Genomic DNA, 23,832 nt, shown 5'->3' with positions numbered 1-23,832 from the left:
GCGGAGCGTGTGTGATGTGTGTGTCTTTAGTGTGTGTGTTTCGGTTGTCCCCTCCCCCCTGCCCCCCGGCCAGAAAGGGGGTGGGAGATGTGCTGGCGCACAGCCGCTTAAAACCGCGCTGCCCGCCGGCGGTTGCTTGCTCTCGGGCGGAGGGCGGCTGCCGGGATCCGCGTTGCGCCGGGAGCGCGGCGGGGAGCAGCTCGGCCGGAGCCCCGTGGGGCCAGGCGCGCTGGGCCTGCGGCTGTCGGCGGCGGAGCAGGGGGGCTGGCGGTGGTGGCGCCGTCGCTGGCGGTGGCCCGGCTGGATGGCCGGTCCCCGTGGCTGCCCAGGGCGCCGTGCTCCATCGCATCCCAGGGCCGCGCGGCTGCTCCTCCTGCATCGCACTGCAGTAAGTCCGAGAGTCGCTGGGCGGCTGAACTGGTTGCAACGCGGATCTGGTGGGGGCTGTGTGTTTACGGGTGTGCGTACGGACGTGGCGGAGGGGCTAAGCGGAAAGTTGTAGTTAAGCAGACTATATCGAATTTGTAAGGAATCGCAGCTTCTGTTTCTGGTGAATGGCAGTCTGCTTTGCTTAGGTACCTCACTTTGCTCTAGGCAGTGATCTGGTGCTGACCGGGGTCTCGCTGGAGCACGTAGTGTGGGTGCGGGCAGCAAGAGATACAACTGCAAACTCGTGCTTTTAAAGCTGGTGTGCTGAAACTTTGAGGGTTGATACGACAGACTGTCTTAGGGTCTTTCCAAGGAAGAATAAAAAATCCTGTGCTAATTGACAAAACTTTTGGGTGTCTGAAGTCAGTTTAGATACAGATTATTCTTGTTTCGTGTGGTCCAGCGTCGTTCTGATTCATTTTGTTGAAAAGAATTTTATTTGTCTGGAGTGCATGTAATTAAATTTTTCATTGTGAGTAGCCTGGTTTTGAAATGGATGAAAGGTTTTCCCAGACGATTCCTGTATCGTAAGCATTCTTTTCCCTAGCTAAACAAGCAGATTATAGGGTCTTCAGTTAATTCTTCTTTCTGTTTGGCTGCTTTATTACAAATTTATTGAGCACTTGATTAATTTTCAAAAGCAGTTTTGTCTGATTGATGTAAGTTTAGAAAGTAAATATAATAAGCTTCCAAAATCCATATTGGAGAATAAAAAAGGGAATGCAACAGGATGGGGAATACCATTAATTCTTGCAGGAGAATTTAAGTTTTTTTTTAAAGACACTAACCATTTCTTCTACTCCCTTTTAGGTCAAATGACCTAATGTAGCAAGGTAGTAGGTTTTTGTTCTTTGCACTTAAATGGTATAATGTGTCCACAGATACAAAAATGTCATTATACATAAAAAAAAAAACCCAAACCAAAAAACAACCCAAGCCAAGAACCTAATGTACATTTCCCAATGACTGGACTTGTGCTGTGCTTTATGGATGAAATGACAGGAAATAAGTTTGTTGTTTCTTCCCAAAATGACAATCCAGTGTTGCGCCAAGCCCGAAATGACTGTCTGGTACAGAATGAAAACAAGCATCAGGAAATATGGGGTGTCAACAACACAGTGTGATCCTCCTGGGGCTTGTGTAGTCCTTCATTCATCTGTGGAGGTGGGAGGGCTTTGGTGGTTATCAAGGCAGGGAAGGCCTGAAACAATCATTCAGCAGTCCAGGAAACATTTGTGGAAATATTTTATGCTATGGATTTGAAATTTTAGGGGTCCAATTCTGTTAGTCTAACTTAGGTGCCTGCAAACAACTGAAGCTGCTGAAGGTTTAGGAAAAAAATATACTTTCTTGTGCGTGTTTAGGAAGAAGAAATATGTACGAACTGTTACTTACAAACTGAAATCTGCTTTTGTGAACACCTATAGGTGTCTCAAACATTCGAAGTACAGCATTCAGTAGCAATGCATAAATGAACAGAGAATCTATTTTTTAAGAGTTTATGTAGTTTGAATTTGAAAAGAATATCTATTTTGAAGAGCATTAAACATCAGTTTTTTATTTGTAAGAAGATTCTGCACCATTTCTGGTCTGGAAGCAAGTGTCATTCAGGTGACACCTTATGGGACAGGTATGGGTACCTTTTGCCAATGGAATGAAATCGCTGGAACAGGAACGAAGAGAATGAGGATTGTAGGAAACCTGCTAGAGCAGCATTTTGAGAAAGCAGTGTAAAAAAACCACATTTGCAAGCAAAGGTAGTAACAGGTTGACATTGGAAAACCAGTTAGCTGGACTGGAATGTTTTTGCTTTGTGTTTGTATGACAGTAGCACTGAGTTCTTGTGAATGGCACCTGTAGAATAAAAGATAATGGGTCGAAGTTATGTTTTATAATTAATGTAATAAATATTGACAGCATATATCATAGAGTCATAGAATATCTGAAGTTGGAAGGGACCCATCAGAATCAAGTCCAGCTTCCTGCTTCTTGCAGGACCACCTAAAACAAGATCCTATGACTAAGAGCGTCATCCAGACTCTCTTTGAATGTTCCTTGTATATAGATGTTATATGAAGTTTCATTCTCTTTGAATGGTTATGACCTTTGTCAGGTCATTGATAAGCCTGATGCACACAATTTTAACAAGTTTTTAAAGCCTTGGTTATTCTTAATGTTTCCTTGGTTAAAGTTAACCGCAACAAAGAGCGCTTTACATGATGATGTCTGTGTTCACAATATCTTTTCATTTCTTGGCATGGTGAGAGTTGTGGACCATTGTGAAAAGCACGTGATGAATGTTCCCATCTGTATCTAGAATTATGGAAGAGTAACAGTCAGAAGGGAGAGTGAAACAGAAAGAATTCTTGTTTTGTGGCTTGGTGAGCCGAAGCAAAAGAATTTCAGCCAGACTTTTGCATGTGTAAATGAGAAGGTACTTGGGAAAGATATCTTCTTATATTTATTGTAAAGTCATAATGTGAAATCTTGGAGACATCAATGGAGCACAATGCTATTAAAGAACAGGATGCTGGCCTCCTGGAAGCATTAGTTTTGGATTCCAGGTCTCTACTTTTTGTTGCTATCAGGTAAAGTTTGCAGCCTGCTTCAGGAGTTGGCATTTGAGCTTTGCGCTACTGTCTCAAGCAAAAAATAAAGTAATAAAATGTACCGGGCCTTGCTCCTGGGTATTATTCCCAATTTATTTTTTTTTAATACCTGCAGAGAATAAATTGTGATGAGTCTTATTCTATAGAAATAGTTTCACAGACAGTTTAATCAATTGAAAATTATATAAAAGGTTAAAAATGTTTCTTCCTATGACATGAATTCTGTATTAAAGATTTGTTAACTTTCAGTTGTGAATTACTTCAGTCAGAGAGCTCTTGTCCATTGTTTCCTGTGGCACTTACAAAATAATTAGGAGCAGTAATAGTAGACTTAGGACAATTACTTGTCCATAATTGTAGTTTTTCAGAACAGTATTTTATTAATAATCTTCTCTTTGAGGACTAGCTTTATAACTGAACCAGTAAATTTACAGTGCTGGAGAAAAACTGAAGAAGTGACATGCTGGGTCTCACTGAAAGAGTTATATGTTTGTTGTTATTTTTAATATCTTGTCTACAGGAATGAAAAAAGTTATAAATTTGGGCTTTGAAACTGCAATCATCAGTTTACCAACCTGACCTAATTTTCATTACACTAATGATGGTCTTATTATGGATAGAAATGTTCTGATGCAAGTAAGCTATTTAGGTCAATTTAGGAAGTCAAGAAGTAAATATTTATTTCTTTGGAATCAAGATGAGTAACTGTCCCTAAACACCCAGTAAAATAGCTTTATGCAATGTAAAACACATTTTCCTTTTTTAATTGTTTCTGAAGAAAATAGATTTCTCTGAATAATGTTTGCAGCAGTTTAGTCCTGAGGGGATATAGTCTTGTTTAGTTAGTTTGCCGCAAGTTAAGAGCTAAAAAAATGTGTTTGAAGGCTGTTTAATTATTTCTTGTCCAGCCCCTTAATACCAGTTTGAAATGTAAATATGCAACTCTGACACTATTGTGCTGCCCTCAACTATTAAAAAAACCCAACAAAAACCCAAGCTTGCAAACACATTTGTCAGTTCAGTGTTACTAATTGGATTTCTAATTGTGGGGACAGATTAACCTTTTAATTTTAGATGATGTTTGTTATTTACTATGACAAATCATGATTTAAATGACCTCTAGATAATTCTTGTCTGTTAAAGATTTTAATTTTCAGGAACGGACCTTTTATGTATGCTGGCAGAAATCTTTAGTTAATGCAAATGCTGTGAATTAATTATTTATTTTTCTTTTTCAAGTTTGATTTTTAGCCATGAAATGAAATGATTACTTCATTTAAAAGGGCTCTGATTTTTTAAATTCGACATTCAATGGGTTGTCTAGTGCTCTGTAGTAACGAGTAGCGTGCTCTCCAGTCCTTGCAGTAGGAACTACCCCAACAGGTACATAGGGCAGTTTTCACAAAATTTTATGTTGCTCTTCATGTGTCAAGCTCTGAGAGCCTTCTGCTGTGAAAATGGTGCTTTGCTCCCCTCTCGGGTTGCCTTGTGGGACAGTGTGGAGTATTCCAATGTAGCAGTTGTTTAGTCAGGAAACATAGAGAACACACAGATAATGGAAGCTTAATCCTCTTTTCCTTTGTCTCCTAAAGCATACTGTGTAAAGGAAAGGCAACTAGTCAAATTTATTCTGTTTGGTCTAAACTTGTCTCTAGGTGCCCAATTCTGAAATTTACACTGTTTCAAGTTTGGATATTATCTGAAGTCAATCCTGAACACTGTTGAAGTATATGTGGCTTTTTTTTGCAGTTCCATATTTGTATGTTTGTGGTCCTAGAATGTTGATGAGCTAAATTTAAGCGAAAGAGAGAAATGGCAAATACTAAGGCAGCTGTATCAGCCTGGGAAAGAATTGCAGATGATGTGAAATCAGCAGGCTTTCCTGTCTTGTTTTCTGAAATGAAAAGAAGCGGTGTCTTGTAAATCCAGCCTGTAGAGACTATGGCTTAGGCGTAAGCATTATGAACCACTGCATCCCCAAGGCTAAAGAGTTTGTTGCTTTTGAACTCTGGCCTTTTTTGCATCTTTAGCTGTGGATTTTCTCATGTTTCCTGCAGGAATTGTTGCATTCATCATATGAATGTGGAATAATATTAGGCCAGAAAGATGTTTTTCAGAAGGGAGGAAGGAAAAAAAGAAAGAAGTGGGGGAAAAAAAAGTAGAATTAATAGCAAAAAACCTGATATTGAAGTAGATGAAAACTGAGACGTGATTACAAACAAATAAATTAAGAGTGCAAAAGTAAATGTAATGATTACTTTTACTGTTTTTTTTTTTATCTGTTTCTTCTCCAAGTTTAATCCTCAAATAAAATATTTTTCTAACATTTAAAATAACCTAAGCTAGTGAATTCCATAAGAAGTTTTGGGGATTAGAAATGTAAAACTTGGATTTATCTGTTTTATATAGCCAGGACGCTGCTTACTTGTACTCCAGAGTTTTTAACTGGAGATTTTTTACTTTGGCTGTTTCTTCATATTTTGATAATTTAGTCATCATTTGGAATTAAAAGCTTTTAGAATGTTAAAAATACACATAAATTGGACAAATCTTTCTTAATATTCAGTATCTGAATGCCATCTGGTTACCTTCTGTCTTTCTGTTATTGCTAATAGAAAGACAAAAGCACCTGCTGAGGGAAATTTTAATTTTAAAATGAGCATATATAGGTCAGTTGAAATACATTCTGGATGTATTCAGGTCTCTCAATTCATTATGAAGGGTGACTGGCTGCAATGACTCTTTCACAAGTTAGGGTCTAATTTTAAGGCATCTGGCTTTGAGCAAGATAAACTGTACCCCTGGGTATTTTCTCAACTAGAAGTAAAAGTGTAAGGAGAATTGAATTCCTAAGAATGTATCAAAACCTCTCCATGCATTACTGAAAGTAAACATAAAATAGCCTTAAAAAAGTAGTTTCTTAGGATGAGCCACATACCAGCAGTTAAATATCAAAGGACCTATTTTTAAATATATCTAAATAAACAAGTGCTTTGGAGCATCTCCATTTTCATGTCCTAAAAAAATGATTATGATATATTTTTTATCAAAAAGCCTCTGTCTTAATTCCAGTAATAATTTTTAATGGAAAATATGTTTTTTATAAAAATTCTGGATTTACTTTGAAACTGTGAAGCCTTGCTCAGTCACTTAGTTTTGGTTTTTTTCTACATGTCAAGCACAGAGAAAAACTGCTACATCTGTGGCCAGGTTTATCTTCCTGTGTTGTTGTAAATTTGAAATTGTACAGTGCTACAATCACTTCTGCTGAGTAGGGGCAGTGGGTCATTTTGCCTTTTTTTCCTCACTTTCAAAAAATACTCATGAAAAGGTTGTGTTTGAACAGAAGACTTCTGTGTCAAAGAATTCAGACCTTTTAAGCAATGTAATCTTCCATACAGCAGAGAGATAGAACTTCGTACTGCCCTGTGTTGGGCTTAGTGCTGTTGACACAACTGTTTCTTCATAAACATAGAATGGCTGGACAAATCCTGGGGAAACCTCCCAGCTTTGAAGATAAAGTGTTGTTAATCACAGTGGATTACTCTGGTAAGAATATTCATTTACTTTGTCTTAAATGTTAAAATGCCAAGTGGTTACTTTGTGTTCTGTGCATAGTAAAATACCATATTCAATTATGATTTTTTTTCCTTTGTGATTTCAAAATAATGACTCATAGGAAAGCTTTATATTCTGTCAAAGACTCTTGCTTATAAATAATTTATGCATCCAGAAACTATAAAACCATCTTGGGATGTTATTTGTATAAATGATCCAGATACATTTCTATGCTGTATTAGACAGTGTTGGGAGTATGGTGATTTTCACATGCCTTTTGGTGTTGAGAAAAATAATCTTGATCGGTGCTCCAGGACTTACGTCTAGTTGCATCTCTAACGAACAAGAGGAAATTCAGGTCTCCAATCAGGATTTCTTACTCGGGTCTGATGAGCCAGAAGTCAGGGTAGATAATTTGTCAGTGCCAGAACAAATTGCAGAATCTCACCAATGCACTTCTACAAATAAGAGTAAGATAGTCATATTTCAGTGTAGTTTAATGAGCAGATAGGTGTCGAGGAAACTAATAAGAACATATGAGTCATATAAAAGTTCTTAGACTTTTGAAGAACACTCCTTCAGGGTTTGGGCCATACTCCCTCTGACCTTATTTCAGTTCAGGGCACACTCCTGATCAACTCTGGTCACTCTGTGAAGCTTTTTCACTTCAGATCTCACATTAGTGACACTCAAAATGCCTTCTTCCTTTAGCTAAAGTAAGAGATGAGCTATTACCCTTTTCAATATCCTAACATGAGGATGTACTAATAAAGTGAATTCTGCATGAGAAGTCCAGGACCCTAACTAAAAAGATAATCACTGCTGTGGGGGTAGAGTAATGCTTTCATCATCTAGAGACGTTGACACCCACTATAATTCATCTTTAATTCATCTACTGTTTTAAGATAAATAAAAGCATTATTTGTAAAATCACAAGTAAACTACTGTGAGGCATGGATTTATGACGACAGCAATTACAGAACTGAAAGACATTCGTGCTTTTTTTACTTGTACTAAAATAAGACCATGATCTTCTGTGTATTCTGACAAGGTGCAACTCTTTTGATTTGCTGTGAGGTCAAGGTCTGGTTCGTTTTGCATTATTTATGTTCTTGGCCAGCTTTCACTGGAGAGCATCATAAGCAGGAAGAGTCTGCCAATTCTTGTACATATTTCTTGGCATGTTCTGCAGTTTTCATTCAGATTCAAATGCTTCATCCCTTCCCCTTAGAGATCTTTAATTTATTCAGGAAAAGTTTCAGCACTCCTCCCCTTGTCTTGTTTACTGCTCTCATTCTTTGGAAATGCAAATCTGTATTTGGCAGAGCAGGTGCCATCTCTTTTGAGCTATGAACAAATTATTAACCCATGAAGGAGTAAAATGTTGGCCCTATCAGGGAAGTTGGTACCGTGTATCCTAGTATGGAGATCTTCTGTAATTGTTGAACCTTGTGTTTTCATGTCAGCGTGTATGTTGATAACAGTGCTTGATACTAGCATGTTTATATAAATCACGCGTATCGCTCATTATTGCATGTTGATTGATTTTCATCCTGGTTAGGCTGTGTGAGTCCCAATTTTGTGACCAAAGTTGATCAGGAATGCATCCAGGGGTGCATTGACAGTTAGAGGTGTGTAGAACCTCTATAAATAGAACCTGTGTGTCCACTTTTAGAACCTAAATGTCTCAAACATTTCAAGCCAGTGTCTGCTACATCCATTTAAACATTTTAGGGATAGACAAGAAATTGTAAGGCTGTTTAAACAGAAAATCTTTTTGCAAAGCACGAAGTTCTGAGAGGTTTTGAACTGTTCAGAAATCAAGCACCTGAAGGCAGAACAGCTGTGGTGAAGATTTTCAACCTGTGGGTGTTGTAGAAGGGAAGATAATAGTTAGTCTTACCTCATCTTCAACAATGTTGTCATTGTTTCTTCAGATTTAACATAAATTTCACTGAGTATTTCTTTTTTTGGAAAACCTAATGGAATTTAAGAAGGAAGGGAAAGAAAAACAGTTCGTGACAGCGTATGCTTTCTGTCTTAATACTTTAAATGTACCATAGTACCCTTAAATACCTTAAAATGGATGTAAGCAGCATGATGTGAAGACCTTAAATATTGACGTTCAGTTTTTCATGGGGAAAAATCATATATATAGTAGATTAATTATTCTGAATGTATAGCAGATTAATTATTCTGAAGAGTCTGTAATGCAGATTACATTCCTTAATATAGTTGCAGGTGTTCCATAGATGACCAGAAACACAATTAGAACTTAAAGGGGTGCTTTCCATTAGTTATTATCTAGTTATTTTTGAATGCTATACATATTGCCAATAAAACCTTTTGTGTGCCTCAATGTTCATGGGAAGTATGTACTGTATATTTGGCAAGTGAATACACATGCTACAGGGTCTGGTAAACGTTGTAACATTTACTTTTTGCAGAGAAAAATAATTATTATTAACCAGTTTGTCTGGACTTGTTGTTGTGGAGTCGTTTTCTGCATGTTGTCCTTAAACTCCACTGTGACTTGTTCATACCTGTACGAAGACAAGGCACTATGAATGGGGGCAGGTGAATGGGATCATTCTTTGTCCTTCAGCATAAAGAAGCCTTTACTGGATCAGACTAGAAGTCTGGACTAGTATGCTGTCTCGTAACAGTGATTATCAAGGGAAGAATGTAAGAATAGGCTGAGCATCCCTGGAGCATTCCTCTAGGCTTTGACACTGTGTTACTTACTACAGATCTCTGCCATAGCCCATTGCTTCTTTTTGAAGCTGAAAGAATTCTGGCGTACTCTTTTGTTCCTTATGAGCAGATTCCTACATCTTTTTTGTCCTTTTCTTTTTCCAGTTCTACTCTAATCAGTTTGAAAATCCAAAACCTCTATGTTATTCAAAACCTAAGTGTACCAGGGATCAGTACAATGGAATAAATCGCTTTATTCTTTATTCCTTTCTGTCTGAATACTTTTTTTTTTTTCTATTTTTTTTTTTTTGGATGCTGCTGAGCACGGATCTGGTGTTTTCTGATTGTAATTCCAAAATTCCATTTCTGAGTGATAAGTCATCACTGATGAGCTCACTGCTCATCACTTTAAGTGTACTGCTAGGATTATTATAATATTTTTTTCTATGCACATTACTTTATATTCATCAGTGCTGAGGCATATGACACTATTCCAGTGGGAAGTGTAGGGTAGCACTAGCAATCAAGAGAAAGGAAGAGCCAGGCTATTAGGGGATTTAGAACCTGTATTATATCTAAATTCAGTTTCAACTCTAAGTTTTTTTTCCCTGTATCCTTAAAAGCATTATGGTATCTGCCTTAAATGTTTGGTTGGTGTAATAAAAAGTAGAATGACTTGGTCATCTGCTGGAAATGGGTTGCTCTTCTTTGTGAATACTTAGTGAACTTACAACTCTTTGAAAGAAACTTTAACAGTCTAATGAATCACACCTCTTGTGTGACTTAAAGGATTATTTGAAATAAGTTTTAAAAGTTCTTTTGAAATATTTAGTTTGTTGCTTTTGTGTTTTGGTTTGGGTTTTTTTTTTTTTTTTTTTAGTTTTGGTTGCTACTCTTCTAACCATAACTTAATACAAAATGTTCTGCTGCATAATACATAAATACTTCAACTTTTTCAATTTACAATGTGGATGTGAACATATAACTATGCATATGCTCTGTATAAATTTATATTGACTACATGCTGAATATGCCAACATATTCATTATATGTTGTGGACATAATTAAATGTATAGCTGTCAGAAAATGTCTATTACAGTTTAGCTATTTACAGGAATTTGAGTTTTAAGGTGATAGCTATAGAAAACAGTTCCCAAACAAATGACTAATCCTAACTGGGATCACATTAGTTCTGGATGAAGTGCAAAACCTGACAGAAATGTTTTTATCTAGCTCATATGGCTCATATGTCCAAGAGAAGCAGAGTTTATAATGTGCTTTTGTTTGTAATGTGTTTGTTTGGCACTATGCGTGTGTATGTATTATTACTAAATAATTGACTATGTATTGCAAACATCTTTGAAGATGTTTAAACAAAGCAGTTACTGTCACAGTTTTTTAAGGTCTGCTATTTTAAATTTAAATATTGAAGAATGTGGGAACAATATTACATCTTAATTTGTAAATGTGACTGTTCTCACTGGGAGTCTGTTTCCAAGAACAGAGCTTCTGTGAAGCTGGTGATCACGCCTAATTGAAAAAAATGCATTTTCCATAAATTATTCTGTATGAACTACTTGTCATTATAAACAATGTGAATAATAATGCTTATAAATAATAAAGTATGTAGCCTTATCTTACATCATTTCTTTAATCCTTTTAGTATGAATTACAGTTCTGTGACATATTACATGAATCTAACAGAAATAGTGTCTGCTGTTTCATAGGTGGTGTGAACTAATGAGCTAGGCTAATGCAACCCTCCTAGGTCTGCAGTGAAAGAATTTACATTGCAAAGAAATCCAAGCAATTTTAGCTCAGTAGGATATGTACTTAATAATAACTACTGGGCTTGTAAAATTAATGAATACTGAACGCCATGAAATGACAGTGTGTTACTCTGGATTTGAACTTTCAAAGGTGAATGTGGCCAAGCGGGGTATTAGTAAATGAGGAAGGCTGATGCTGTTGGACTCCAGTTACTACTCGTTTTTAAAGTTCACTTATTCTGACAGTATTGAGGTAGCTTGAGCAATGTTTCCTATACTTGGAAAAAAAAAAAAGTTTAATATGAAATCAGTGCATCATAATGCTGACTATTGAGATGTGATCTCTGGTATTGCAGGTATCCTGGCAAAATTTTTCAAGTTTATTTTCTGTGTATTTTCCCTAAGCTGTATTTGTATTATGGCCTTCATAGCAGTTGCATAGCAAACATATACATGCAGCTTTTAAACTACCAATACTCCAAGAGAGTTAATATTAAAATTTAGACTGTGAGAACTTCATGCTTCTGGAACTGTAAATGACCTCCTGTGTGTGGAACTGACATACATGGGAATTTCAGTTGTATGCAGATTGTGGTACATAGTCCCTGAGAAAGGCTGCTGCTTCTTCTTTTTTTTTTTTTTTTTTTTTTTTTAATGACTTGCAGTCAGTAACATGGGAATTGGTATTTGAAATAGCCTGCTGCATTCATTTTGGAGAACTGAAACCAGAAGATGAGTGGACCTAATACTTAATTAGTTTTGTAATCTTCAGATCTTTAGGTGATTTTAGCTGATTATCCTTATAATGGATTTGCACACAGGAGAAGATACATGTGCAGATATGAATATAATATAAATTCTTTTTAATACAAGAAAAATATGCTTGAATTTCCTTTTTGCTGTTGTCTGGGTCTTGCTGTATTGGAACAGTGCTTGCAGCTCTGCTTTCTAGGACCGCATAAAATATACACGTTAATTCTTAGAGAACTAATATTTCAGTCCTCAGTCTCCAGATATGGCCTTTTGTTTCAGATTGCTGTTGTTCCTGTACTTTGCTGTATATTTTTAAACAGTACTTTTTTCTGTTGCATTGGTGCCATGGTGGTAAGAATCTTAGAAATATGTTCTTTAAATCTCTGCTGCTGCCTCCTTACTTTCCATGTCCTTGAGCTGAACCTGCTTTCACTGCTCCTCTGGTTGTTGATAATGCACGCCAGGGATTAGGAGCTGCGAAGATGGGGCCTGCTTGAGCTAACCTCAAAGGCTGATGTGGCACTGTCAGTGGTGACTGCAGTGAAAGCAACTGCAGCAGAGGGAAACTGGAATTCTAGTTAGCAAGTTAGCTATTTTAGGGGATTTTTTTTTTTTTTGCTTGTTGTTTTGGAGGTGTTGGTTTGTTTGAGTTCCCTTCTTGCAAGATTGGGGAGAACTGGCACGTATAGGAAATGAAGGTAAAAAAGAAAAGTATTCTAATATCTGTATTTTTCTTTTCAAATAATTATTACCCAGAAGAGATGCTGAGGGCATTCTATCCCCCTTATGAAATGGAATTCCGTGAAAAAAAACAGGATGTCTTCATGTGTTTGACCTAACTGTGCATCTTTAATTTCTGCAAATGCCTGTTTGGTTTGTACAGGTACAGTATAGAATCAAAAAATGGTTTGGGCTGGAAAAGACCTTAAAGATCATCTAGTTCCAACCTGCCATGGAGGGGAAAATGATTTGCTATAATTTTATTACCAGCGGGCAGGTGCTGACAGAATTGTCATATGCACAGTCATGCTTGATTTGCATTGTATTTCTGAGTGATTTGGGTGTATTTCCATTTCAAAATATTTACTTTTTAATTGGGATGATAACAGCAGTTAGCGATACACGAAAAGTCCATCTGTGCTTTTATTTACAAAGTGCTAGGGCTAAAATTCAGCCTTGTGTAAAAGTGAGCAGGTCCTAGGCAAAGATGCTCAAGAGTTGAGTGAGTCTTTGCTTTGTAAATGAAAGCATGGACTGTATTATTTTGTGGAAATTGCACTCTGTGAAGATTGCTTCTTCAGAGAGCCAAAGTGCTACTGTTAAAGATGGCTTGTGAGAGCAGACAGCAGATTTCCTGCCAGAACGAAGTGGCAGGAAAAGTTGGTAGGAACAACCATACTCAAATAAAATTTGTTGCTGGCTTTTTGTTCGCACACCCCCCCCACCCCCCCCCCCTTCTTTTTTTTTTTAATGTGTGTGTATGCCTGAGAAATGCTTAGAATAGTTTTCCTGGTAGGTAAAAGCACAGTGGGAAATGGTTGTGTGGGTTTGAGACACTCTGGAAATGCTACTGTGATTTTTTTGAAAACTATTGACTTGAGTGGAAACCTCGCAACCGCATCTTGCACAGGAAAATTGCAGCTGCTGCTGGGCCCTCTTGTAAGACGAAGGCAAAAGCATGTGAGAATGGGAGGTGAAGGATTCAAGATGGGCACATTTCTTCTCAGGGGTGAGAGGTGACAGGACAGCTCTGAGTCTGTGAACAAGGCGATGTACTGTGGCTTTGGAACGGGTAGAGCAAGGAATTTTTGTGTGTGAGGGCATAAACTAAGCCCTTGGTGAATTCCAGAGCACAGGAGGAACAAACAAAATGTTGTGGTGAGTGTTTGGGCAACTTCCAGTTAGAGAGATTTGAAATGGTGCTCAGAAGAAAGCAGCACACTGAAATCAAGGTTAAGTTGGTGGCTGTGATGTCCATGATGTGCGAAGGGGGAAAGGTTCTTTGGCAAGGGGAAGAAAAGGTGTATCTTCATGTTGATATTGGAATTGCTGTGATTTCATATCAAGTTGTTAGAAATTATTTGTGGCATTTTGCATATCACTTCTTCTATTACTGGTATTCCAGTTTGGACCTATTTTGAGAGGGGCATCATATGCATGACTAAAGCAGTTGCAAGCATTATAAAAACCCTCAAGTTACTGACCTCATTCATATTCAAACAAACAACCCTAAAGCCAGAACCCCCATGTGAAATGTGTATTGCAAAACCAGGGATACACATGTGTGATGTGTGGAGGATGGGGGTTAGATTCAATATGCCTCATACATGTTTTAGAATTATTATCTATAGCATTGAAGCAATCTGTGTAACTGGTAAAATGAATATTGAAGTTCTGTGATAATTTTCTTACTGTCATCTGTTGATGTTACTTCTGTTTGTCTGGATGATTGCAAAAAAGGATACAGTACCTTTGAACTAGACCGTTTGACCAAAAAAAATACAAATGACAAATCTAAGAGCATTAAATATGCTATGAAAACATAGGAATTCTTAAATAATAGCCATTTAATAAAATTATTGGAAGCTTTTGTTGTAATTGTTGATCAGACATGAGATAATGTGAAGCTGTACTGATGCAGAAGGTTATTGTTCTTTTGAAACGGGTTTCAGATGACTTCACATGAGGATTTCTGCGGATGTTCCTCTGTGAGTCTATAGTAAAATAACAGCAGTGTAAATAAAGGGAGTATGCCTCTTACTATTGAGTATTTGTTTTGGACTTAGAACTTTATGATTACTTTGATATTTTACAGAGATCTCATTCTCAGAAGTAAGTAAACAAGAAAAGTCATGGTGTTTTTGCAACATTAAAATTTATAGTTGCATTTTGTGTCAGGGAAATAGACTTAAAAGAGAGTAGATGATAACAAGACATGACAATATTTTCTTGATTCTGTGTAAAGCAGGTGAAGTGCATCTAAGGTATTTAGCATGCTAAAAATTGTTCACAGTGTTGACACAGACTAAAAGAAAGGTCCTGCTCCCTCCCTTGCCATGATCTGTGGCATCTGCACCCTTTGCAGTGTATCCTGTGGAAGGACTGAGATGACACTGGTGAAATATAAGAGAAACGTTAGACTGTCACATCCTGAACTTTCTTGCTCATGACCATCTGGCCCCTCTGGGTCCATGCCCCATGCCTGTTTACTTTTGCTGGTGTGAATGATGCTGTTAGCTGTTCTGCAATTGCCACAGTGTTTGTGGGCGCCTGTGGCACATGTGTTACTGATGGGAGTGTGAGCGGAAAGGGAGCCAGCCGGACTTGGCTCCTGGGAAAGCTTGGACCTCCTCATGAAACCCCTGCGTTGTGGGAATTCTCATCTGCCTCTGCAGACATGGAGCTCTGTCATGGTGAGGCCGTGAGTCCATGTACCTTCTCACCTGTTTGGAAATAGATGAATATTAAGGGGATAACTTAGTGCTAATGCTACAGCTCTGAATTTTTCAGAATCTTCATCAGAAGTATTTAAGCTAGGTAGAAAAAAAATACTTTGGGACATCTTGTTCCACTTATTTTTTGAGACTATTCTCTATAGAAATCACTGGAGAGTTCTTCTTAAAACAGATGGCACAATGTGGGCCATTGTAATGCAATTTTCTTTGTAAAATGCTGTGTCCTAGGGCAAATTTACCACAAATGGAGCAATCGTGATGTCCCATGAAAGACATGTGTTTTTTTGAAACGTTTGATATATCTAAAAAACATGCATAACTCTGCTGACTCTGCCAAGCAAACAAAGCTTGCTATTTTCAGTAAAGTATTTTGGGGCTTTTGGTGTATTTTGAAACTGCTGCAGTAACTGCTTTGACTAGTCAGGAAACATTGTAGGTCCAAAGTTCTAAACGCAAATAAATACAATATTATCTGGAATTATGACTAGCAAGAAGACATATTAATCTCTCTCCCCTTGATCTTTCTGGCAGAAAAATAATACACATTTTTAGCTAATATTATTTACTGGACCTTTTTAGTTGATACATATAGATGTTAAAGCCTTAAAGTAAAGGAATACTGTATAGATATCAAAATAGAAATACTTAAGGCTCATCTTTCTGGTTCACAACTAATCAATGTGAGTATATCTCGTTTATTATCTGTGCCAACTTGGACTTGGTAATTAATTAGGCAACACTACTGTAAGAAGTCCACTACAATTATTGGTGACACCTGTTATTAAAAAGGCTAGACAAATTTAATGAATAATTAAAATAGGGAAGAAATATGCACAATGGTGTGAAAAGTTATTTAATTTCATCAGAATATTCTGATGAATCTGTACAGAAACATACATGTACATAACCTTTATCACAGGTAGGTTTCTAAAATACTAACAAAATATAATAGCAGTAACGTTCAGTATACTCATCCTGAAGAAAAATGAAAATGTGAAATAGAGTTTTATGTTGTACATATATTTACAACAGGATGTTTTTACAGTTAATTTTGTAGGCATACTAAATCTCTGTTTTAAATTCTTTGTAAGATGCCAAAAGAAATAACTTGCTTATTTTAGTTGTGCCAATTTAAGGAATGTGAACTAAATCTAGTGATGCGGTTGGTGCCTGGGAACCTTGAGGACTGGAAAATCCTAGTGAATGTTAAGAGATCTATAATAATCTCTTGAATAATCTTTTGTGTATCTGAAAAGTCCAGAGTCTGGAAAAGATGAAATGCACAGAATTCTCATTTGCCTGAAAACAGAGTATTTGGCTTTTTGCAGTTTTGTATTCAAAGTAGCGGCAGCTTTTTCATAATTTCACTCTACTCAGATTAAGGTATATATCTGTTCCTCTCCTAAGGGGAAAGACAGCGCAGCAGCCAAGATTGGAGACTAGTTGATATGTATTTGGGATTTACCCTAAGGTACGTTGCTCAGAATCTCCATCTTCCTTTTATTTAGAGTGCTTTTACTGGGACAATGAAGTGGATACATAGGAGTGTTTCTTTCTCTCGGCGTGTAGGCTCAGGCCCTGGGCATCTCCTCGCAGCACCATTTTGGATAAGGCTTGAGCATGTACTGGCCCATTTCAGCGGAAAAGGAATGAAGCTGCTAGAACCAGATGGGAACCGTGATGTTTTCCAACCAGGTCCCCAGTGTGGGTGACTGGAAAACCAGGGTCCTAGGGCAAGCCACAGTACACACACTCAAGTAATTTAGAAACAGACACAGACTCCTGGAATGGTGACATTATTGGATATGTGTAGTTAAATCTGTAAGTACTAATGTTTCCTCAGCAGTATCTACTTCCTTTGAAATACTTCTTGTTTTAATTAATGGTGTAGTAGCTAAAGCTAGCTGTACATGTGAAGTGAATTTTAATTGAAATTTTGTGGTTTGGGTAATTAGATATTAATGATAATTTTATAATCTGTGGTTTTATTCTAAGTTACTATTTTTTGGCATTTAGGCTTAAATTTACCAATTCAAACTTGATAGGATAGACAAAAATAAATCTGTTGAGAAGTAGGACCACTTTATTGACTTACTTAAATTAGCACTGTTGATGTGTTTAAATGTATTCAGTTACAGATCTCAGTTCAGTTTCTGACTTTTACACACTTTTCTGTGTGATTGCAAGCTAATTATTTGAGAACAAATGTTTCAGTGTGCCTAGTGAATTTCAAATGCAGTAACTAATGCGAGCTGAAATCTAGCCACTTTTTAAAATTCAGCATTAGCTCTTAAATATTATAAAATTAGTATAAAAATATTAATTTTTAGAAGTTTCAGTTCTTCATACTTTCTATAAAATGGGATATTTGTCATTCTCTTGTTTTCTAGTCCTTGTACTTAAAAGTAAGCCGGTCTGTCCCTTGTGTATGTTATACTGTCAGTGACAGAGTCAGTCTTAGTTTCTGCTTTTACAATACAAGCACATAATAATAATGTAATTGGCAGTTACTTGACACTTTTCATCTTTTCAGTTGGTCAAGCCAGCTTGTAAAGAATGAGCAGAAAATGAAATGTGTTTAGGCACTGTTGGACATCAGATTGCAGCCACTCCTGTTTGGGTCAGAAAAACAACAGTAGTGCCCAGGTTATGCAGTCCCAGTTGCCCAGGTCAGCTCAGTTCTGGGATTTCTGCATGTACATTCTAAGCAGCTAAGCCTAAACGATAGTATCTCAGATTTTGAATGGCACATTTGCATGGATGCACATGATCTGCTATGGACGACCTTGCTCTGTGGTGTTTTTTTGTTTGTTTGCTTTTCCTTCTCATGATTAATAGTCCTCCTTTATTCTTGGGTAGAATAACACGTTTACTTGGCCTGTCTGAAATGATGGAACAGAGAGTCCATCTGTCCTTTGATTTAGTGCAAATATAAGCAAAAATTAATTAGTTGTAAGAGTTACTGGGGTGTGCAGCAAAGCTGCTTCTGTGAATATCCATTAGAACTTATAAACAAGTTAATTGTAAAGGCATTTCATTTTTTTTTGAGGATGAAGGGTTTATGATGCTTTAGGTGATCTTTGGTGAATGTTCTCGGAAGATAAATGTCTATTTCATTCGTAACCTTAACTTTATAATTGAAAATATAATCTTTGAGGAAAAGAACTCTTCATGGAACCGTTTTAAATAGCAAATAGAACAATTTCTCTCTTTTTTTTTCGGGGTCATGATCTATGTTCAAATAGGATGACCGTAGTGACTACTGGTCACATAGTTGTAATATTCTTGTGTTACAAAGAAGATGCAAATGGAGACATTTTTTTTTAGGCTTATTTCATATGCAGAAGAATTCAGTTGTGCATGTTTTAATACAGAGCAGGTGAAAGGTATGACTCATCAATAATAAATCTTTTAGTAATGTTAAACACTATTATTTCTATTAACAGAACTGTTTTTAAAATTCACATGTTCTCTAATTGATGAAGGTGGTTCTTGGGAAAAGCATTTTATACATGTAGGCTCCTGGGCCTGTTGATAAGAGTACATCACTTTGGAAATCTCTGCATTTGAAAATTTACATGGATCAATTCAGAATGGAACAATAGAGAATAATTACCCCTGCAATACCTGTTTTATTTATTTAGTCACTTATTTATTTTATATTTCATTTATATTCTCTCTTTCAAGATTTTGATGGAATCCAGGCTCTGTAATAAACATTTTGTATACAGTCATCTGTATATGAAAATGCCCAAAAACATCCAGACCTTTAGAGACAACTTTGTATTGATGGAAGAGGAACTATAGCAGTGGTTACTGCCTAAGTACAGACTTAACTATATAAAGCAATTCTAAGATAAAATTGTTGAAACATAATGAAAGATGAAATGTGAGGTTAACGAGCTTGTGCCTGTTCATAAGTAACAAGTTTTTTCTTCAGTTTCTCTCTAGTAGTAGAAAGCAGAGCATAAATAAACCTTGTAGGTAATTTTGCAACTATATGTGGAAGTTCTTCAGGTCTAATTTTTTACTTTTTTTGTTATCAGTGTAAGTGAAATTTTAAACACTTTTGTTTGAGACACCTTTGTTTCAGTGAGAAGGCCTTCAGTTGTCTTAAGATAATTACATATGTAAGTTCTTAATGTGAAGTTGTGGGATTATCAAGTCTGAAATAAAGAAAACAATTTGAGGATTTGAGCACCTGAATTGCAGTGCATCAGGTGCAGTGTCTGATCAGTGTCCATCTGAGCAACTTTTGGGGATATCAAATAATGTCATAGATATGGGTTTGCAGTTGTTTGTAATTAATGCTGCTGCTATGAAAGCTAAGAATTATGCATTCATGGAAGCAGTACATCTGTAATTAGTATTACCAGGAGTAGTGTTAACTGATACCTCTGTTCTGTGTGGGAGTGGAGTCCAGAAGACTGAATTATACAATTCTTCCACATATATAGAAGAACAAAAGCAGTGTTAGCAAGCTATCATCCATTTTATTATTACTCTTTTTCAGAATTTTTGTAAATGAAGACAAATTCCTTAACAATTTAAGCACAGAAGCAAAAATGAATTGTTTAGCTTCTTTTTGTATTTCTGTATTTATTCTGCTTTCCTTACTTTGTCAGACTGTTTTCTAGCGTGTCATTAGTTAACATATTCTAGTATGTAAGTCTTTTTGATGTAAGGCTTAAAAATGTCGTTTCTTTCCCCACTAGATATATTTTTTATTATTATTAAAGGGAAACAAATGGAATTGTTTAAAACATTATGTGTCTTGTGCTTTTTAAAGCTATGATAAAAAATTGCAAAGAAAATTATTAATTTAGTGCTGATGTTTATGATTCAGAAGTATACAAAGAAATAGTTCTTAGTTTATGACAGGCATACTAATAGCAAAAGAAGGGCAACCTACACTAGAAGATGTCTAGTGCTCTGAGATGGAGATTATTTAATGCTTGTTTGGCTTTTAACTACAATTCGTGGATAACATTAAAACTCCCTTGGGCAGAATCCTGTAGGCTCCCAGTGGAGTTGCAGAGGATAGGGAAATACAAGTGTCAACATTCAGCAAAGAAAGGGGAAATTGTTTCAGATTTCAAGCTACAGTCTTGTAAAATGGTTCAACAACTGAATAATTAAGGCAGATTACTCAGTGGAGTGTCAGAAGAACTTCACATGCATTTATCCTGTGTCTCTTCAGGTAATTTTGAGCATGTTTTATTATTGTGTTCTAAGCAGGCTTCTCAGTGGTGTAGCCACAGAGAACTGGATGGTGGTACAAAGATTTGGAAAGTGGCAAAATCGGATATTTTTCTTCACAGGCTTGTGAGGACAGGTGATGCTGTCAACTCAAAGTTGATCTTAACCCATACTTGACTTGAAGTTTCCTGCGTCTCTTCTCAGAGCTGAGGAAAGGCTTGTATGTCTGAAAGCTTCATGTGTTAGAAAATATTTTACTACTTTCTGCCAGTCCTTCATTTCTCCTGTCTTTAGATAATCATATTCATAATAGCAGTAAGGTTAGTGCCAAGGGCTACTGTGTGGAAACATAAGCTAAATCTGAGGAGAATTAGTTGCAACATTTAAAGAGGGGGAATAATTTGGTACAACTCCAGAGAAAAACATTCTAGAAAAAGATGATAAATTTGCAGAGCCTTTCTCCAGAGAAAAAGAGAAATTTAAAATGCAAGCATAATACAAGCTAGCTCAGCCAAAGAATTCCCAAGGGAAAGAGGAGACAGGATCAACTTTTTCTTCTTCTTCCCTTTAATGGGAAAAACACAAGGAAACACAAGTAAGTGAAAGTAAGATTTTTGTATTGAAAACTGAACACCATGAAAAAAGAACACAAACTTAAGTTGCATGAAAGTGCAGTTAAATACCTTTGTCAATAAAAAGTGCAATTAATAGCAATTTTTCGTTTGTTTAAAGAAATCTATGGAATATTTGCATTTGTTAGCTCCAAAGCATTCTGAAGACACCTTAACGTGTTTAAAATAGTGAGTGCTAGGATGGAGTTTTTGGATGAAAAGCTGAACATTTACAATATAACAACTTGATATCCTGAAATTAGTAGGTGGGGGACAGAAATTTCATTGTCGTTCTCTCATGTTCTGCTGAAAAAAATCAGCAGTTATCCATGAAGAGGTGGTGTTGTTCTGTCTAAAAGATTCAGTATGTTGAAGTTGTGTCTTTACATCTGTAGTTCTGTCTGGGTGGCATGGACCCACAGGCATACAAATGAAGGACCCTCAGTCAGAAAACACACTTCCATCCCTGACTGAATACCTTGTGTATAGTTTCACAAATCATTGAATCATAGAATAGTTTGGGTTGGAAAAGATGTAGTTCCAACCCCCTGCCATGGGCAGGAACAGCTCCCACTTAGACCAGGTTGCTCAAAGCCCTGTCCAGCCTGGACTTGAACACTGCCAGGGATGGAGCCTTCCCAGTTCCTTGGGCAGCCTGTTCCAGTGACTCACCACTCTCCCAGTAAAGAATGCCTGTTTAATCAGTGGCAGTATATAAGCTGAAGGGAAAAAATAAGAATATAGAACGAGGTAAGAGATTCAGAGTATGTTTATGCTGCTGAAAGAGGTGAGACCAAGCTGCCTCTAAGTAGTAGTTTCAGGTAGGTACCAAGAGCTGTGAAACTAGCAGTATGGACTTCAGCATTGCTGGGGTCTGTGCCCAAGGTTGGGCAGAGGTGCAGAGCCTGCCCTGGTGCTCGTGGTGTTGGGCTGACTTGGCTGTTCCCTTCTGGCTTTACTTCAGTAAAACTGCCTCACACATTCTCACTTTGTGCATCCATGCCTCTGGTGGCAGTGTAGGCATGCCATAGGAGCAAGTGCTAGGAACAGACAAGTGGCAATGTTTAAAGAGCTTTCACAAACCTAGACATTATTGTCTCGGATCTGAATTTGAACAGGGTATAATAATTTGAGATGCTTCTGCCACCATAGTTTCCTTTGGCTGTAGATATGCATTTCTGTAGTCAGGGGCCTATCCTAATTTATGATACTCCTTTTGGTAGCTCACTATCACTGAACAATTTTATAGTGATACTATATGAATACTATGAATAAATATGAAACTATTTGGAGTTGTCTAGAAGGCTCCACACTATCCCAGTGGACAGTGACATTAGTGCCATATTCATTTCCCAGGACTGCAATAATTTAATCAGCTTCTGCATGTAGCTCTCTCCCTGGGGGAAAAGAAAAAAAATCCACCTGGTAGAAAACACCACAGCATGAACTTCTGCTATGAAATCCATTAACCTGCTAACCTGATCTCTATTGTCTGGACAGATTTCCTGTTGAAGATTAAAACAGGTTCATGTTTTCACAAGTTATTTAAAAGGAACTCCAGTGCCCTGTTCCCAGTTTATTTTAAAAGTGCATAAAGCTTTGGGATGAGGAGAGTTAACAAATCTTTTCCTCAAGCGCAGTGGAACATTTCTGTCACAAGACTAAAGCACATCTCTTCAAAGGCTGATTTCCAAGCATGAAGCAGGAATTTCTGCCCCAGGAAATTGGGGATCATAAGAAATCTTCCCCAGTTGTAAATTAAATTTTTCAGCTTTGCCTTCCTCTAATGTAATCACCCTTAAAGCACCTAAATATAGAGAGATTAATTAAACCCAATAATTAAACAAGAAAACTCCTGTAGCTTATTACCAACAAAAGCTGATTGTTACCCAGAATATACAGGTCATCCCACGAGAGGGAGTGGAAAGAAAAGAGAAAGAACACATGGCAGATACTAGTTGCAGAGCTTAAGACTCTGCTGATACATGCTCAGATACTTGTGCCAGTTGTAGGGAGATCTATGGAGAGTTTCCAACGAGGGGTGTACTTCTTGAGCTGGCTTCCTTGGGGAGTGTGGCAGATAACCACTTTGGAAGGCAGAGGTTGCCCCTAAGGTGTCTACTCTGAGATGTTCTTAATTTTGGAGTTTTTGGTGGATACATAGAAGCTGTGATTAATCCTCTCTACAGAGTGATTTACCCAGTGGACAGCCAAATGTGCTGTGTTACGGAAAACTTCCTACAGGTTACATAGTTATACCTATCAAATCCTGTGCTTCTGTCACAGATTGTTTTTTCCATTTATTAAAGAATACTAGTCGTAAGCCTCAATGATTAAACCTTTTTTTAAGGCTTTTAATATTCAAACAATATATATTTTTTTTAAATTCACCAGTAGTAACAGCTGTCTAGAAATGTTTCTGTTTAAACAATTTATTGTTTGCTTTTTGGTGGGGTTAATTTTTATTTTTTTTTTTTAGTTTCAGTATGTTTGATACACAATCAAAATATTATCCACTGTGATTTTTTTGTTTTGCTTAGTCATAAAATAAATTATCCCAAATTTTAATGGCCCTATGAACAAATTTGCTTGCTTAGTCATCGATGTAAAATGGTAAGAAGAATGACTCAGTCCTTAAATTTCCTTTTTAAATTTTTTTCCTAAAATTGTTATTGAGAAGTTTGAAGTCTTTAACATTGAGAACAGCGCCATGGCACTCACTTAGAGAAGATCTTTGAATTATGTAGTTTCTCTC

The 23,832-nt window shown here is 36.9% G+C and overlaps 1 protein-coding gene across 13 annotated transcripts in view; it reads left to right on the top strand.

Annotated features, from left to right (window-relative positions):
• The window catches only part of DGKB (diacylglycerol kinase beta), a 500,304-nt gene that overhangs the window by 143,723 nt on the left and 332,749 nt on the right, over positions 1 to 23,832 (top strand). Inside the window, exons 1-2 of one of the 13 annotated variants that reach the window (XM_065666240.1) lie at positions 16,673 to 16,738; positions 16,837 to 17,088. The exons of 9 other annotated variants lie outside the window; for them this stretch is intronic. The gene's annotated coding sequence lies outside the window, so the exon portion shown is untranslated. Of the gene's footprint in view, positions 1 to 196; positions 389 to 12,630; positions 12,696 to 16,672; positions 16,739 to 16,836; positions 17,089 to 17,694; positions 17,937 to 23,832 lie in introns of those variants that run through there. 3 more of the 13 variants (XM_065666239.1, XM_065666244.1, XM_065666243.1) reach the window with 3 other exon arrangements.

This window comes from Lathamus discolor, chromosome 2 (assembly GCF_037157495.1).
Source record: "Lathamus discolor isolate bLatDis1 chromosome 2, bLatDis1.hap1, whole genome shotgun sequence".
NCBI lineage: Eukaryota > Metazoa > Chordata > Aves > Psittaciformes > Psittacidae > Lathamus > Lathamus discolor.
Note: the sequence above shows the minus strand (reverse complement) of the source record. Positions and strands in the feature narration are given on the sequence as shown.